The following is a 17,942-nucleotide window of genomic DNA, read 5'->3' as shown; positions in this document are numbered from 1 at the left end:
ATTTCGCCTGAAGGTAGAGATTACTACTGGCTGGAAAAAAATTATTTGTCTACAAACACCTCTGTTGTTATAAGCAAAAGTAAATATTTTTTGAGGTATTGAATAGCTGAGCTGGATTACCTTCTAACATATTCACGTTTGTATCGGGAAAACCATGAATCTTTTGATGATCATATCACAGTGCTGCTTACCCCTGCTTCCAACAACAAAAGGCAACTTTAAGTAAAAAGAGAAGCCAGTCCTCATCTGACCCTTTCCCACACCTCATCAGGGTGTCCCCTCTCTGCTACATGAAATGTGGGCCCCCCTTTTATTGGCTGACAATTTTTAACGTCAGCCAGTTAACATCCGTTGCTGTGGACATCCGGGGGCTGACATCTGCAGTTGCCATCCGGGGAATCTGAACCTTCTATCTGGCCTGGTGTTTCTTGGTGTTTTGAGTGTGCGCAGGATCTTGATTGTACAGCTAATCAGGCATTTTTACATTTTTACGTTTTTATTTAATCCTTCATTTAACCAGGGAAGGTCCGACATAGCTCAGGAGGTAAGACCGATTGTCTGGCATCGAGGTTGCGGTCAAACCGCCCTGGGCATGTAAGTGTCCTTGAGCAAGACACCTAACCTACTGCTCTGCGAATGAGAGGATCATTTAAAGCGCTTGGATAAGCTATATCAGTCCATTTACCATTTACCATCCACTGAGGAAATGTTTCAAGGACGCCCTGGGAGGAACAGTTGCAAGAGGAGAGTCAGAGAGAGAGAACAGGGGTAAAGCAGTTGGTTGGGTTAAGGGGCTTGAACCCGCAACTCCACAGCTGCCAGTCGAACACCCTTCCACTAGACTACCCTGCCTGCCTACCCAAAGACCTTTTTTTTTGAATATTCAGCAGTCTTATATTTTTTAAACTTTGGTCTTGGTTGCTTGGGATTATCTTGGGAGAAACACGCTGTGGTTTGGTATTTTCCTTCATTCCTTTCTTTTGTGACTGTAACCCGTCCATGTGTGTGACACTCATCGTTTAAAGTACCTAAGTCTTCTGATTAGACAATGAATATTTTGTTGTGACTTAAATCTCTTCATTTTAATCTGGTTGTGAGTGGTACATTTTGATAAAGGTTTCTCTGCCTATCAACCAATTTGGCGATTTCACTGATAACTGATATCTATGAGAATAATTACCTAATTTAATTAAATATATTTTATACGTCGGACGCGTGAGAGATTTAACTGCGGGTGCACTTGTGTTCGGTATTCAGAGTGCCAAACGGTAAACGAGGGTGCGAGCCGTTAAAACTGCGAAATTCGGAACACAAACGCGTTTCACTCGATCCTCACTTCCCCCGAACAGCGATCTGGCGGGCCCAGGAGGCCTCGCGTCACGCCGCTGACCTTTCTCCGACAGGCGCGCGCGCCTCCTCCCACTCGTGTCTGTGCGAACACAATTAGGCCCGGGCTAATGAGCAGCCTGCGCGGACCAAGCGCTACAAGGCCCCGCTTCCGTTTAGCATTTCAATTTTCTTAAAGGCTACATTTGCATCTTTAATATAAATGATATGCCTAATTAAAATGCAGATGGCTGCTCCATTAGCATTTGTCGGGAGGAAAAAAAAAAAAGAAAAAAAAAAAAGAAATCAAAACCATTTTCCTTCCAAATACGAAGATGAACTCACATTTTAATTTGCGTGCCTAATTCCATTAAGAGCTGTACAGACGCACGGAAAAGGTGCAAATGACCAACCGCAGCCATAAAATATGAGATTCAGGATCACTGGACTATAAAGGGATTCTCGGGCATTAAAGCAATGTAAAAAATCAGAAGCTTATCTCATCAGAGCCTCCTCTCATCTGAAACCCGATTAGCTTTTCATCGCTTAACACCAAGCGATCATATTACCACGCCTCAGTCCTGTACAAAATAAATCACCGGTGGGGACGAGGTCAAAGGGCACCCCATGGATTAGGCTGCTTACCTCACATGCACAGGCGTGGTGAAAACCGTGAGATGAATACGTACTGACCGTTACCCAACTGCAGGGTGAGGAGGAAGGCTGCTGAGCACCGACCGAGCAGGCAAACCCTCTGATTGGCCATTCTTAGCGCATACATTATCTCAGTTTAGAGCACGGTTGTTCCCAGGGCTGGGAGGTGCTTCACAGTGTGGGAGGGGACTCATATAGGGGGAGGAGCCTTTCAGAGTGGAAGGGGACTCTCAGGAGTGAAGACGTGAAGTTGAATGTTTGGAAGTGTTTTGCATGGTGGGAGGTGCATACAAACAGGGGGAGGAGCTTCCAAAACTGGGAGGGCAGCAAGAGAGAGAGAATAGACAGTATTCAGTCTCCAGGCTAAAAAAGATAAACAATGCACATACACCAGAGGAGCTACTTTTCAATATCTCAATGCACACCATCGCACATCACTAATAACTGTACTATTAACCTCCCCTCTACAATGCAATCTGTCTGTGCCTCAGTCATTTAATTAAATTTGTCTTTTTCCCCCCTAAGTTTCCCACAGTGAGATTTCTCCGGAGGGACGGGCTTCTGTGTGGGGAGGCAGAGTAAACAGGCGAGCAGCTCCATAGTTACAGGGCCCTTTCCTCGGGCCCGGGGGGGGGGGGGGGGCAGCTAAGTACTGACACAACAAGTCCCGCCGGAAACGGGAATAAAACAAGGGAGTCTATTAAACGTGTACACACACACACAACCACACACACAAAGACACAGACACGTGCATGCATGCACGCACACACACACACACACAACCACACACACAAAGACACAGACACGTGTATGCATGCACACGCACACACACACACAGCCGCACACATGCGCACAGACACACATACGCACCAAGTTGGGGGGGGGGGGGGGTATGGGCTGCGTGGGAACAGAGGGGGCCGGGTCAGGCAGACTGGGGAATGGTGGGGTGGGGCCTTCCCCCAGAGCCTGGACCATACAAAGCAGCTGGAGAAAGCATTTACCAAGACCCCACACAGAGCAAAACTAAAGCACAGCTACAACAGCAAGTACAGCTACAGTCATAGATTACAGCCATAGCTATAGCAACAACAACTACAGCTACAGCTACAACAACAACTAAAGCTACAACTACGACCACACCAACAGTACAGCTAAAACTGCAACTACAGCTACAGTGACAACTACTACTACAGCTACAACTATATCAACAGCAAGAACTACAGCTACAGCTCAACTACAGCTACAAGTATGTATCTGGTGTGCCACGCTAGGACAGCGGCCCTGGCGGGAGATAGACCATCTGGGAACAGACTAAATCAGCACTGGATTTCCACTACAGATAACAGTAGCCTGCCTGATCCTCACTTTACCATTCACCCCCAACAATACAAACACACCAAGGGACTGTCAGCATATAGACACGCTGAGTGTAAGTCAACATATAGACACGCCAAGGGAGTGACAACATATAAGCACACCAATGGTCTGTCAATATGCTTATACACATGCACATGCACAGGTACTCACACAAGACCATACCAATGCACACAAATGCACCTGAGCACATGTACACAGAAAATGTACACACGTAAACGCATATACACACGAATAGCCTGTCTTCATACCCGGCAGGCGATTCCACCGAACCCCCATCATCGTGTTATTGTCCCTTCTCCTTAATCTCCGCTCGAGGCAAACTAGAAAACACACACCTCGTCTGACTCCCAAAAACTCTTAAACCAATAAGGGCCCTCTAAAGCTGGCAGCCGCCTGAGCGTTTAATGAAACATTCTCACCAGCTCTCACCGTCCTGCCCGCACGTCACCAGAGCTCAGCTGCGTAACGTCGCGTCAAGGCACACGAGCGAAATTCTGAGGAGGCTGCCGTTGTTCCCTAGGGGTCTCCAGGGGGGCCTCTCCGCTCGGGGTGTGCTTAAAATTTCATAATTCCGAATTTAAAAAGGAAACGCGCCCCTCGCTGATCCGTGCGCTCTCCGCGCGATTCCCACAACTTCGGGAATCCCGAACCGTTCCGGAGTGTAGCACAGTGGGTAAGGAACTGGGCTTGTAACCGAAAGGTCGCAGGTTCGATTCCCAGGTAAAGACACTGCCGTTGTACCCTTGAGCAAGGTACTTAACCGGAATTGCTTCAGTAAATGTTATGTTATGTAAAAGTTGTGTAAGTCGCTCTGGATAAGAGCATCTGCTAAATGCCTGTAATGAAATGTTCCGCCGGCGACGAGGTTCGAACTGCTGCAAAACGCCGTGGGAGCGCGGTCGCTTAGCAGACGCTCGCTTCCAGAAAGGCTCGCGGCGTCTGAGATCATGACTGCCTCCACCTGCGTAATATGAGCAACAGTGCCAGACCTGGCCATCAACCAGCGAGCGTAAATACAGCGTCGCCAAAGGCCGACGGAACCACGACGCAAACTGTCAAACGTACAGACCGCACCGCTGACAGTACGTTAAAAACAACCACCACGGTCTGAGCCGCGAGCTGGGTCTGCCGGGGTTTGCCCTCTTTCTGTGACTCGTGTTAGATTCCACTTCACAAACCCTAGTGTGGGGAGTAAATATGAACGATCCAATCACTGAAGCCACCAGACTGCGCGTTTGCATTCGACTGTGAGTCAAAGACAGGGCCTGAGTCCAGGCCTGGAGTCTGAGTTGTGAGTCAGACATGCTGAATGAGTCCAGGCCTGGAGTCTGAGTTGTGAGTCAGACATGCTGAATGAGTCCAGGCCTGGAGTCTGAGTTGTGAGTCAGACATGCTGAATGAGTCCAGGCCTGGATTCTGAGTTGTGAGTCAGACATGCTGAATGAGTCCAGGCCTGGATTCTGAGTTGTGAGTCAGACATGCTGAATGAGTCCAGGCCTGGAGTCTGAGTTGTGAGTCAGACATGCTGAATGAGTCCAGGCCTGGATTCTGAGTTGTGAGTCAGACGTGTTGAATGAGTCCAGGCCTGGAGTCTGAGTTGTGAGTCAGACATGCTGAATGAGTCCAGGCCTGGATTCTGAGTTGTGAGTCAGACGTGTTGAATGAGTCCAGGCCTGGATTCTGAGTTGTGAGTCAGACGTGTTGAATGAGTCCAGGCCTGGATTCTGAGTTGTGAATCAGACATGCTGAATGAGTCCAGCCCTGGATTCTGAGTTGTGAATCAGACATGCTGAATGAGTCCAGGCCTGGATTCTGAGTTGTGAGTCAGACGTGCTGAATGAGTCCAGGCCTGGATTCTGAGTTGTGAGTCAGACGTGTTGAATGAGTCCAGCCTGGATTCTGAGTTGTGAATCAGACATGTGAATGAGTCCAGGCCTGGATTCTGAGTTGTGAGTCAGACTGTGAATGAGTCCAGGCCTGGATTCTGAGTTGTGAGTCAGACGTGTTGAATGAGTCCAGGCCTGGAGTCTGAGTTGTGAGTCAGACGTGTTGAATGAGTCCAGGCCTGGATTCTGAGTTGTGAGTCAGACATGCTGAATGAGTCCAGGCCTGGATTCTGAGTTGTGAGTCAGACGTGTTGAATGAGTCCAGGCCTGGATTCTGAGTCGAGAGTCAGACGTGTTGAATGAGTCCAGGCCAGTGCCCCCTGTGCTTGTAGCTGCCAGACCTACACTACCTTCTATATCTGTACCAGAGATCCTGCAAAATGTTTTTATTTTATTTTATTTGTCATACAGCAGTAGAACAGACCCCTGGGAACATACATTTCATTTAAAACGTTGAAATGCATTGCTGTTAAGATACAAAACAGCATCAGCAAAAAGAATTGAAACTAAAGTATATTCACTGTGAAGTGAAAACCAAGGGTCAGACATGAATCATTTCAACTTGACTCTGGGGGTCACCAATCTTCAACTGGAGGTTTGTTTGAGAGTTTGACAAAGCAGGGCAGGGGTGAGTTTTTGTACCTCTCTAACAAAGCCAACACAAACTGCCAAATGAAATCACAGTGCATTAGTTTGGCTGACGCACTGATCCGGAGTGACTTACACAGATTAAACACAGGTTCAAATAGTCCTTTTACATTTCACTGAAGAAATTCTGATTAAGCACTAAGACTGAGGGGTGTAACAGCAGTGCTCCGAGCTGGGAATAAAACCCGCAACCTCTCAGGTACAAGCCCAGTTCCCTGCCCTCTACACAACCCCGCCGCCCCGCCAGCAGCCGCGGCGGCTCAGAGCGGGACCCGCCACGCCGGCGCACGGCAGGAAGTCCACGCGCGGCGGCAGGGAGGAAGCGAAAGCGGAGGGCTGGCGGCGGATGGAGCCGCCCGCGCCGGATCGACCGCATTCCAGGGGCCGGGAGGGCGGGAGCGGGGGAACGGGGCGACGCTGGCGAGCGTTGGTACGCCAAACACGCCGCGAGGATGCACGGTTAGCACGCTTCAGGCTCCGCAAGCGGGTGTATCACGGCCGATCAACCGCACAAGCCAGGGGTTTGTCAGCCGCTAAACGACGTACATGAGAGGCAGCAGCGGGGTCAGAAGGTGGAGAGATGACTGGTGTCGTCGCTAGCAAAGGGCCGGGGCGTGTTCAGCAATGAGCTAGGGGCATATTCAGCAATGAGCTAGGGGTGTACTCAGTACAGGGCCGGGGGTGCGTTCAGTACAGGGCCGGGGGTGCGTAACTGTGGGGAAGGCACAGCCAGCCAGAGGTCACAGCCGTGGCGGTGCGTTACCACTACATTCAGAACGACTCCAGGAAACTTCCTGTTTGACGAGTAGACGTGTCGAACTAGAGCGAAGCAGGCCTGCCTGAAGCAGGGCACGAGGAAACAGTATAATTATGACACGGCACCGAAACGCCCATGATCTGCAAGGGATGAGCCCTATCAAGTTTAACTGCGCAGCTAAACTTTACTGTGTAAGAAGCACATCGTTTGGTCTGAGGCAAAGCTGTGCGTGTGTGTCTTAGAGACCCTACTGTGTGGCTGAGTGTGTACATGTCTTAGGACAATGGTGTCCCAGCACCACTCAGGCAGGGGCCCAACATCTCCCCCCCCCCCCCCCGGGGTGGTTTAATAGAAGCGCACCTCGATGAAGAGTACACAGTGCGCTTACACCCACAGTGTCAGTTACACCCACAGCCTCAGTTACACCATGAAAAACAAAAAAATTTGGGATTTCGTTACATGCTCGGACATGTGGTCCAGAGGTCCAGAAGGGGGGGGGGGGGTACAGAGCAGACTTTCCTTCCACCAGCGGTCATTTTTGTTCCACCAGTGAGAAGAAATACCTGACCCCTGACCCCTGACCTCACACCCCTGACTCCTCCCGCAGGGCCGGAGCAGTCAAGGCCCCCGATTTACAGATGGTGAGCTAATCACTTCCAGAGCGAGCTGCTCCACACACCCGCCCCCGCCCCCACCCCTGCCCCCGCCCCCACCCCCACCCCAGGGGCAGGAGAACACTTCAAAGCTGGGCTGTGAAATCAGGCAGCTGGTTATCAGTCCATTCACAGAAACAGAACTGTGATGTGCTCCTCTCTCTCTCTCTCTCTCTGTCTCTCTCTCTCTACCTCCCTCTCTCTCCCTCTCTCTCCCTCTCTCTCCCTCTCTCTCTCTCTCTCTCCCTGTCCGAGTTAGAGACGAAGAGAGAAAAACAGAGTGAGAAGAGAGAGGGAGATCACAGTATGAGAATGAATGAAAGCATCGCTCATTGACTTGTTCTTTGAGTAATCTGACGAGTCGGCATATCGGTAATCTTCATATTATAACCTGTTACGGGGAACGGTGACCTTTTTCAGAAAAACAAGAGTCGTATTTACACTGCTACTCCCCCAGCAGAACTGGAAGCCAACTCAATTTCAAATGAGTCAATTCAGGAAATGAATAATCACTTAATACGCGTAGTGTTCGTCTGATGTCATTTCCTGGGCTGTGTACAAGCCTGCTCTCCAAACTTAAGTGCGGTCAGGTTGACCGTGGACCCCGGCATTCACTGAGCTCCACAGACCTGGCCGGGTTATGGCCTGTGCGGAAATACGACCGGAGAAGGAGGCTCTTCGGTCCCGGTGAGATTAACTAACCGTGCTCGCTGTCCAGCGCGGTCAGGCACTTAGGACCGGGGGGGCGGGCTCAATCCGGTCACCGTGGTTACCGGTCCTGCCACCCGCTGCCCCGTGCTTCCTGACGACCCTGCAGCTGGGGTGTCAAACTCACGGCGGGAAGCTGGGCGCGCTGGCTTTTATTCCAAACAATTACTCCCAGCTTAATTGAGCCAATTAGCGCATTAGCCACGTAAAGCTACACGGATGCAGCCCCTCAAAGCGCACTGCTGGAGTCAAGCGCAAGTACTCTGCGGTGCAAAAAAACAAAAAACAAAAAGCCAAATGAGGTAAAGGATTAGGACAATTACTAAATTATGAGCAGGAGTTTGAGCAGATTCAAAGCCATGCGAGTACTCTCTCACACGCACATGCAAGCACACACACACACTCACACACTCATCCACACTCACTCTCTCTCGCACGTGCGCACACATTCTCTCATGTACGCACATACACCTTCCCACACATACACACTCCACACACACTCTGTGCACTGCACACACTCTCTCTTGCGCACACTCCCTCTCACACACTCTCTCTTGCACAAACACAGGGAATCGAGCAAGTTTGACATCCCTACCCCGTAGCAAGAAAAAAAAACAAGAAAAACCGCCAAAATAAAAGCTAAAAAAAGCACTCGCTCGAAAGCGCTATCGAGGTCGTGAGTCACAGCGAACCAGCCCGCAGCTAGGACACAAACAGACGAGAACACTTTCCGTCCCACAATGCACTGGGCTACGCGGCCTCGTCGCGCCCTGTGCCGCTGTCTGCAGCCGACCCACCGAGGCCCGCGCAGCTCTCTGACACGCCTGCCAAGCCAAAGCGTGCCAGCAACAATTAATCTGCAGTCTCTGCCATACCTGTGACACCAGGTACCGGCCGCTCGTGCCAGCACAAGAGAACAGGGCCGACTTCAGGGCAACCCAGCCCATTACTGAACAGAGGAGGAGGAGGACCAGTAGCAGTAGTAATTACTTATATTGATGGCGCTGTTGTTAATAATAATAATAATAATAATAGCGGCTATTTCTTTACTTCTTCTGCAGGTGCAGAAACACTAATGAAATCAAAGTCCCACGCCAGGATGAAGAAATGTGTCCGTGGCAACAGCTGCAGTTACGGATGAAGCAGGTGGATTCAAACCCTGACAGCAGGGGGCAGCACGGAGGAAGGCCCCACCCATGAGGCTGTTGGCAGTCATACGATAATAGTTTATTGTCGTTGTGGGTTTTTTCATTTAGCCCTAGCGAAAATTACCTTTCGTGGAAGAAATGCGAATTAGGGCCCCAAGCGAAGCCTTTTAAATCATCTCAGATAGATGGGGAAGAGAAGGAAATGGAAGGAGAGGGTAAAAGAAGAGAGAGATAGAGGGGGGGGGAAGAGCGCAGGTGTAAAGATTTCCTCCAGCGTGTGTGGCGAGCTGTGGAATAAGCATTTCACCCGGCGGACAGATCAATACGCTCGCTCAAGGCCTTTAATGGGGTATTAACGATGAGATTATTTCCTCCTTTTTCACCGTGTTAAACAGAACCGCTGGAGGGGGCTCACTGGACCCGCATGGGAGCGGAGGTCTGGGGCGAACCCCCCAAAAGGAAGACAAGCGTGCTAACGCTGGGGGGGGGGGCGGGGCCAGCGTGGCGTGGGCGGTACCTACGCGGCCCCCACTTCCCGCCGCGCTGTCGGCTTCGCAGGCGGCCGTCTGCCTCGAGCCCCGCCCCCTGACCCGCATCAGCCTGACGGACAGCCGAGACAGGGGCCCTGCGGATTATTTAAAGGACCTGTGGTGAGCACAGTGGAAGGCTAGGGCCTATCACGATCGCCCATTTTAACTCTTCATTTCAGACCACAGTTAACCAGAAAACAACCGTACAACAAACTTCTTAAAGGTCAGGGACATCTCAGACCTTCTAACTACTCAAAGCCAATGTCCACGCACGCCAGTTCTCACACAGCTAGTAAAATTGATCGATTAGCCAGTTTCCACAGGTACGTCACGCAAGCTCACACACGAAAACGTAACGCAAGAAACCGCCAAAACGCTGAGCGCCGTACACACTCCGCGCCGTAAAGCGGGCGGGAGAGCGAGCGGCTGTTTCCTCTGACACGCTGAGAGGGGGGCGGGAGGAGAGCAGGGTGGGGCGGGAGGTTTATGTTTGTTACTAAAAACAGGGAGCGTGTGAATGAGTGCGTAGGCCCGCACGCGGCCGCTCACAGAGCAGAGGGGGCGGCGGCGCTGCGCTTGTTAGCGATGCCGCCCATGTGCGGTTAAGCCCAGCACAAACGCATTTGGCATGGGGGGGGGGGGGGGGGGGGGAAGATAAGTCAATGTTGGCCTGTCTGAAACTGTTCTGCTCTGCGATCTGTCTCCTTCCAGACCGGCTGCACACGGAACAGCGCAGTGACCGGCGGCGACAGCTAAAACAGATTTCCCCTGCCTTACGCTGACGGGGTGAGGAAGCAACCGAAGAGGGGAGGGCCTTAGACAGACGCTGAAAGCCCGCCTGAGCACCTCCGCAGGGAAACACCAACAGCACCTGACCGCCCCGTCGAGCCGCTCCTCATAAGGCGCTCCTCAGATTAGGTTCCGCTCGCGGAAAGTGCCGAGCCGGGCCTTAGTGAGGTCAGAGGTCAAAGGCCAAACGCTAAACCCAGGAATGGATCCCTGCGATTGGTCCTTTCGTGGTCACGTGACCTTGTCGATGCCCTTGTTCAGGGTGGCGCCCGGGTGGCTCTGGAGCCCTAATGGCGGCTCAGCGCAGTCGCAGTCGCCATTAGAGCTGCTCGGCGGGGGCCGGTGCCTGGAGGAAACTCCCCGGCGGTCGGCTCAGCGGGCCAAGAGAAACAGCGGCCTGGCAGATAAGTCACCTTTCTGAAAACACTGTAGAGAGGAGACGGGCTCTGGCTTCAACCCAGCGCTATAAATATGATGGGGGGAGAGAGAGAGAGCGCAGGAGAGAGAAAGTGAGAGAGAATGCTAGACAGAGGAAGAAAAAGTGTGAGAGAAAGTGGAAGATAGACGGCACACCAGAGAGAGGAGGCTCGAGGGAGAGAGGTCTGCAGAGCATCATAGGGAAACACGCACAGAGGGGGAGAGGGGGAGAGAGGGAGAGAGAGAGAGAGAGCAGGCACCCACTGCTCCAAGCCAAACTGCTCTCAGCAGACATGTCCATCTCCTGTGTGAGCAGTATATCCAACATACACACACTCAAACACATACGCACACACACACACAAACACAAATACACACACAAACACACTCAGACAGAAACACTCGTTCAATCTCACACACACACACACACACAAAAACACATTCACAAACAAACACAAGCACACACACAGACAGGAACACTCGCTCGAACACACGCGCACATACACACTCACTCAGAAAGACACAAACAGATACCCACACTCGCTCAGATGGACACACACACACACGCCAGACCCAAACTCCCCCTCCCCCCACAGCACATGAGCACCCCCAGTGCCCCACGGGAATCCAGACGCCCCGTCCAAACAGCAGTGCAATCCCACAATGCCTCCAGCCTGACCGTCACACCGGCTACAGCCAATCAGAGAGCCACTCTCCGCCACCCCAATAACCATGAATTGCACTGTACAGAGCATGAAACTACTGCATGAGTCAAGGGACAGGAATTGCCATTACAGTTACAGCACACAAGCCTCCTTTAATGTACTGACAACAGACCAGGGGTAAAGAGCAGGTCTCTACCTTCACTGGCTTCTGTGACCCCCCCCCCCTGCCCATTTTAGCTCAGTCCCCTTTAAGAACTGTGAAGCAGCAGACAAAAATAACATTCAAATGTTTATTTGCAGGCATTCTACAGAGCAGGAACCCTCCTAACAAAAAACCATTCCCACACCCCCTCCTTTGGCTGCACCTCCACAGGCAGTTAAGGGAGCATGTTGGGTAAGAGTGTGTGTGTGTGTGTGTGTGTGTGCGTGTGAGTTCGCGCAGGTGAGAAAGAGCGAGAAGTAAAACCAGTCCTCCAGGTTTAAAAAAAACAAAAAAACTACAAAACACTGCTGTCTGAACTTAAATGAAAATGTTGGATCGGAGGCTTTTCTCCTCGTTTTCAGGTTATAGACTCGACAAAAGCGGTGAAACCTGATATTGTTAATAAGATACAGAGACACAAAACTGAAGAATACTGTTTCTGGAGTGCTTTATATTCTATGCAGTGGCTGCTTAAACTTTTAAATAAATGTCAATGACTCGCCGGCATGAGCCGGAAAACAAAACACAATTAGGAGGCCGTGACTTGACCAGGGGGTGCAATCTGCGCTAATTAAGAGCAGCGGAACTGGCCGAGACACGTGCGCCGACTGGGGGGAGGCCGGGGCGCGCAGAGAAAACGGAAATGCCAGAGAATAAATGTGTCTGGCAGGTTGAAAACATCTGCCAATCTGGCGAGGTTCGAAGAAACTGGTCAAACGCTACCTCCAACTTACTCGCGACACACACACGGCTGCGCGCAAACCGCAAAAAAAAAATTTTTTTAATTTTTTTTTTTTTTAAAACGCTTAAATAAATGTGCAGACCAGCTCAGAACTGGCGCGCAGCTCTTCTCTAACAGTGTTCATGTACACCATAGGTATTCCAGGCACGTAGAAGATCGGCTATTTAAGGATTTATTTATTCTTATTATTTTATTTTCCATTACAAAAAAACATTAAACAATTTTAAGGTTGTGCAATCAGTTAAGTGTAAGGGGGCAAGTACTTGTTTACATAACTTATATGGGTGTTTGATAACTTTTTTCAATAAATAAATAAATTCAATCATATTTTAAAATGTGTTTTGTTTACTCAGTTTCCCTTTGTGTAATACTACATTAGCCCAAAGATCAGAAACCATTCACTGTGACAAATACGCAATAACAGACGAAATCAGGAAGGGGGCAAATACTTTTTCACAGCACTGTATGTCAAAAGTTGAACCGAAGGTTGCCAGACTGGGAGAAAGTTCTCCAGAAGTATTTCGAGTATTCCTCCAACGTGCAAATAGTCATGCAAGTCAATAACAGATGGGGGATTTCATGAGGAATGAGATAAGTCTTTATTGGAGCCAACTGAAAAAGGAGGGCTGTGAAGGAATATTCTCGCATTTATTTTATTTTATTTAATCGCAGGAATGTCGCAATCTTGCCAATATCACAATCTGAAATCGTGGCCACTTATTCAAGTATTATGCAAACTAAGCCAAAAGCGTTAGAAATGTATTGGCATCCACTGCCAGGCAGGCCAGATTTGTGACAAAAAGGAGAGCGGGCCAGACATTCCCAAATATTTAAAGAGGGGTGTGGAGGCACGGTGCCGTCAGCTGAATGAACATGACGTTCGGTCCGACACAGCGCACAAACTCCCAACAATGCGAGCTTGACTTCATGAAAAGCCTATTTAAACCTCGTGCTGTGAGCTCCGTGTCTGGAATTCCACTGGTGGACGGTCTGCGTTTCCTGCATGAATACTCTTTATTGTGACACCTGGAAGAGGAATTTGTCAGCACCGGCGATGCCACTTCGCTCGCGCTCGCGCTCGCGCTCCCACTCCCATAAACACACACGCGCGCAGTGGAGAGACTGTGACTCGCAGTGAATTAATACGCTCACCTTTACGTGTGTGGCATTGAGATCCTCAGCTAAAACAGTGTTGTGGTATCATTACCGTCAATCCGTGCCGTCTCACTGAAGCCTGCGCAGCTACGAAATTGCTTACCGAAAGTCGGGGAGGTCAAAGCGATACGTCATCCTACAACTACTAGTACCCTATTATTATTATTATTATTATTATTATTACAGTAATAAAAGTATTCAGGACAGTTTTTTATAGAGAAGATCTCCTCTACCAATGTTTGTCGTGACCCAACTAAAACTGGCTTATATGTGGACGCAAACATTGTGTAGAATAAAAGATCACAGAGAGAGGACACAGTATCGCTGCTACGAGCCGGTTTAACAGAGCTCCTGTGAATACAATCTGCGCGGAATGCCGCGCGAGGGACGGAAGTGCAGGCAATTAAGTCTAAATACTGGCTCTTTCTAAGTCTCACTTTAAAAGATTGTATCACCAGCGTCTCTGCGAATTGGCTGCATGCTCTTTGTGTTCCGGTACCTTTAATGGGCTGTGGAATAGCGCGATGCCTCCAGCTGCCTGGATTCAGAAATACAGGAGTTCATTAAAAATACATATTCAAATCAAGCCATCCCCAGGTGATGGGCTCAACGCTAAAGACCCCAAAACTTTGCAACTACTACCCCCTCTTCTTCACGAGATGCATTTCGCGGCGTACGGAACAATGCCAAAGGCACTGGAAGCAATATTCATCCAACTATGTGGATGATGCCATTGCAGCAAACAAGCCGCAAACATAAAACAGCAGGCCAACGTCGCATCACCGAAGTAAATATGTAGCTGTGCATTGAACGGGAAAGCGTTATCCTAATAAATGGCAAAGTGTGTTCTTGTCTAGATCATAAATGAACAGAGAACGCTTCTCTACCATCCCGACAGTCGAAGCGCGCGCACAGCCACTCGCTGACAAACGATTCTAACAACTCAAGTCATTACATTTATTTAAGCAGGCAACTTGATTCCGTGTAGAAGTAGGCTATCGTTTGTTTAGCGAGGCAGCGTATTCGCCATGGATGTCATTAAGGCGAAGATCCCTCCCACGGGGAAGGAAGCAATTCCATTCGCAATTTAATCAATTAGATTTACAATATTACAACTTTAAAAACAAGACCCCCTGCGTGGATGATGTGAGCTGCCTGTTAAATGAAATGAAATCGCGAGTGCAGTAAACACACCCACTGACAAATCCACATGCACAGCCCACGAGCCGCGTCCGAACATACCGTACTACTGCAATACGGAATTCGAATTCCCACGACTCCAGCTGAAAACGGGCATTTCTTCGTAAGGGCGGTTAAATAATTGTAGCCAGACAAAAAGTAACACGGGCACGGGTTTAAAAACAGTGTCGTGGCTAATCGTTTAACACAAATTGGGGCATCGATTTTCACCAAGACATTCCGAGGAGTCCAGAGAGACATAAACAATTTAGAAAAATAATAGTCTGCTTATTAAAAAGAAGCACTTATGTGATTACAGCGTAGGCTATAACCCGAGCGCATAACACTATATACGTATAATTTCCATGTATGCAATCGGCTACGTGAGACTACACAAAATCCATATTTTGCTATGACAGAGAATTTCAACAGATTTGATTTCTCTGACAAATGACGACAATTTTCCGAGCACTGGAATTTTATGCAAAGACGTTCGTTCTCAGTCCACACCTCAACCTCCCCAACCAAACCACTTAAGGTATAAAAAATAATGGCATGATGTAAAAATGAACAACTACAATAAGATACGCAAAATGTGGACTAAACATTTTTTTTTTAAATGACCAAACCTAGAAAAAATAATTACTTGTAATTGATGAAAATATTTCCGAGGGCATTAAACACGAAACACGAACACACTCCTTATTTGGGTATGTTAAGGAGGTTTAATGTATATACGTCTTATGTATTAAAGAAAGCTTCAGAGATTCTTGGCTGGTCATGAACACCGGTTAAGAAATTAAACTAGCTCACATTCCATTCCACGTAGAGAACAGTGCACCCCGAACACAACATTTTCAAAGCAAGAAACCGCAGCTTACATGCTTTTATAGTGTTTCCGAAAATACAAGGATGGCCAGCTACATTTCAACTGAATGCAGACATTTTCTAAACTTAAAGCCGCAAATTGAGAGAGCTCAGCTTGCAAGATCTTCGCCTCTCAACGCACACTTCGGCCGCTCCGGAGCAAAAATAAAAATGTTGAAACCACAGCTTAAAAGATTAAGAAAAACAGTTGGGAGGCAGACACCCGGCGGAAAGGGAAGTCTTGGAGTGGATGAAAAAAATCTCCGATAACAAAACTATGCACTTTCAAATAAAACATTTCAATACACGGAGTGACGACAGACAGGCCACTGGTTACTTACGGGTAAAAGCAATCCTCGGGTTTGATATCCTTGCCATAGTTACATTCCCAAACTTGAAAACATTTCCACTCGTGTGCCTGTACTCACTAGCTTGCCGCTCCGTTTCACTGTGTCGAGCTCCTTAGCATGAATGGAGTGGAATGCAGCTCGCGCTTCCAATGGCAAATCAGCCTCGTTCTGAGACGAGAGTGTGGGGAATGCGCTGTGCGGATGTAGTGTCTCCTCTAACGGATAGGGGGCGCCGCTGTTCACGGTGGTGGCCAGGAGAAAGGTGGCTTTGGTCTTCTTAAAAGGGAAATGGCGAAGCGCTGACAAATGCACCTATAATATGTATCCAGAACCGCCAAAAGTAAATTGTCCGCAATACTAGGTAACGATGCGCTATCTTTCTACTATTAGTAGTAGCTTATTATTATTATTAGTAGTAGTAATAATAATAAAAATAATAATAATAACTATTATTATTATTATTATTGTTATTTATTATTATTATTATTATTATTATTATTATTATTATTATTATTATAACAATAATAATGGTGCAATTGAATTTGACTTCATTTAGAATAGCTACGTTATTAGAGTTATTTTCTGGTTTTGTGTTGAGACAAGTATAAAAATATAGCATCTACCAGAAATAACAACTACCACAACCCTTGTCCGAAATACTAAAAAACCATTTGTTCAAAAGAGGATATTCTCCTTTAGATTTGAAGATTACAGTGTTAGTTAATGTTATCAAGTACATTCTACTCGTGAAAATTTGTGTAAAAAAAGTTAAGTTTATGCTGACAAAATGAAAAGGCACGAGAAGTGTACAGACGTCTGCCCATCTGGGTTTGATTATTAGTGTCCATCGAAATGTTAGAGAGATGGTGACCGTGGCGTTTGCGGTCTGCGCTGAGGCAACCGGCAGCGATGCTTGCGGTAACTGTCCTCAGCATTCCACTTAAAAGGGCAAGACGGCTTCCGCGCGTGTTCGGCAGCAGGTTCTAGCCGGTGGATGCCTTTAAACGGCGTTAGTGTGCCAATTCGTTACCCGCTTCACAATACCCATTTTACTGAAAAGGTAAATGTTAAGAATTAAGAGTAATATTAATGACAGCAAAAACAAATAGCCTAATCTCCAATTAGAAGTGGCACAGAAAATAAGATGAGAATGTTCTGGAAAGAAAAACACACAAATTATTATTCACAAGGCAAATCTTTTCGTTGACAAATGTAGTATGCCAAAGTACCATTGTCACATACTGTTGCGCAGTGTTATACTGATGCCCGAGTTGGCCTTAAGAAATATGACTTAGCCCCGCTATGGCTGATGACAGGAGCGCACTGAGTGCCGGCACGTCTCGCTTATTGGCGCTTGCAAAGCTGGCACTGGGCGAGCGTTCAGCTGAACCTCGAAGTTACTTAGGTTGGAAGTTCAAGCGTCATCCCTGAACGAACGCAGCGGACTAAAATAGACACCATTTGCCCCCTCCACATATGTTTTGAAACGTAAGTCCAGTGTTTATCGTGGTGAAATTCTAGCCTTCAGATATGGAAATTTCATTTTTAGTTTTCCTTTTTTATCGTTATAGACAGTTGTCTGGTTTTGTTTATTTTAATCTACTCTGTTGTCGCCCCGAGGACAAAAATAAGTGTCCGCATTACAAAAGAACAGTTTCAGTTTTCTCTAACCCACATGCGTGAACCACAAACTTCAGACACATGGCTGTAATGAGATTTATATTTAACGGGTAACATGTTGCGCAGCCAGCTGAGGTTTATCAGACCGCTGTCTGCCAAGGCCTGGCTGATAGATCTCTGGTACCTCATTACCTTCCCTCAAGAGACAGACAGTATCCTGTGTAATTCTACCAAGGACGTCAGACATTTTAATAAATGTGAATTCAGCC

At 48.2% G+C, this 17,942-nt stretch overlaps 1 protein-coding gene across 1 annotated transcript in view; it reads right to left on the bottom strand.

Annotated features, from left to right (window-relative positions):
• The window catches only part of LOC135234641 (plexin-A1-like), a 202,107-nt gene extending 185,893 nt beyond the window's left edge, over nucleotides 1–16,214 (bottom strand). Inside the window, exon 1 of the mRNA XM_064299458.1 lies at nucleotides 16,045–16,214. The gene's annotated coding sequence lies outside the window, so the exon portion shown is untranslated. The remainder of the gene's footprint in view (nucleotides 1–16,044) is intronic.
• Between the last annotated feature and the right edge of the window lie 1,728 nt (nucleotides 16,215–17,942).

The sequence above is a fragment of the Anguilla rostrata genome, chromosome 11 (genome assembly GCF_018555375.3).
Source record: "Anguilla rostrata isolate EN2019 chromosome 11, ASM1855537v3, whole genome shotgun sequence".
Taxonomy (NCBI): Eukaryota; Metazoa; Chordata; class Actinopteri; order Anguilliformes; family Anguillidae; genus Anguilla; species Anguilla rostrata.
The sequence above is the reverse complement of the archived record's forward strand: the minus strand, read 5'-3'. Positions and strand labels throughout refer to the sequence as shown.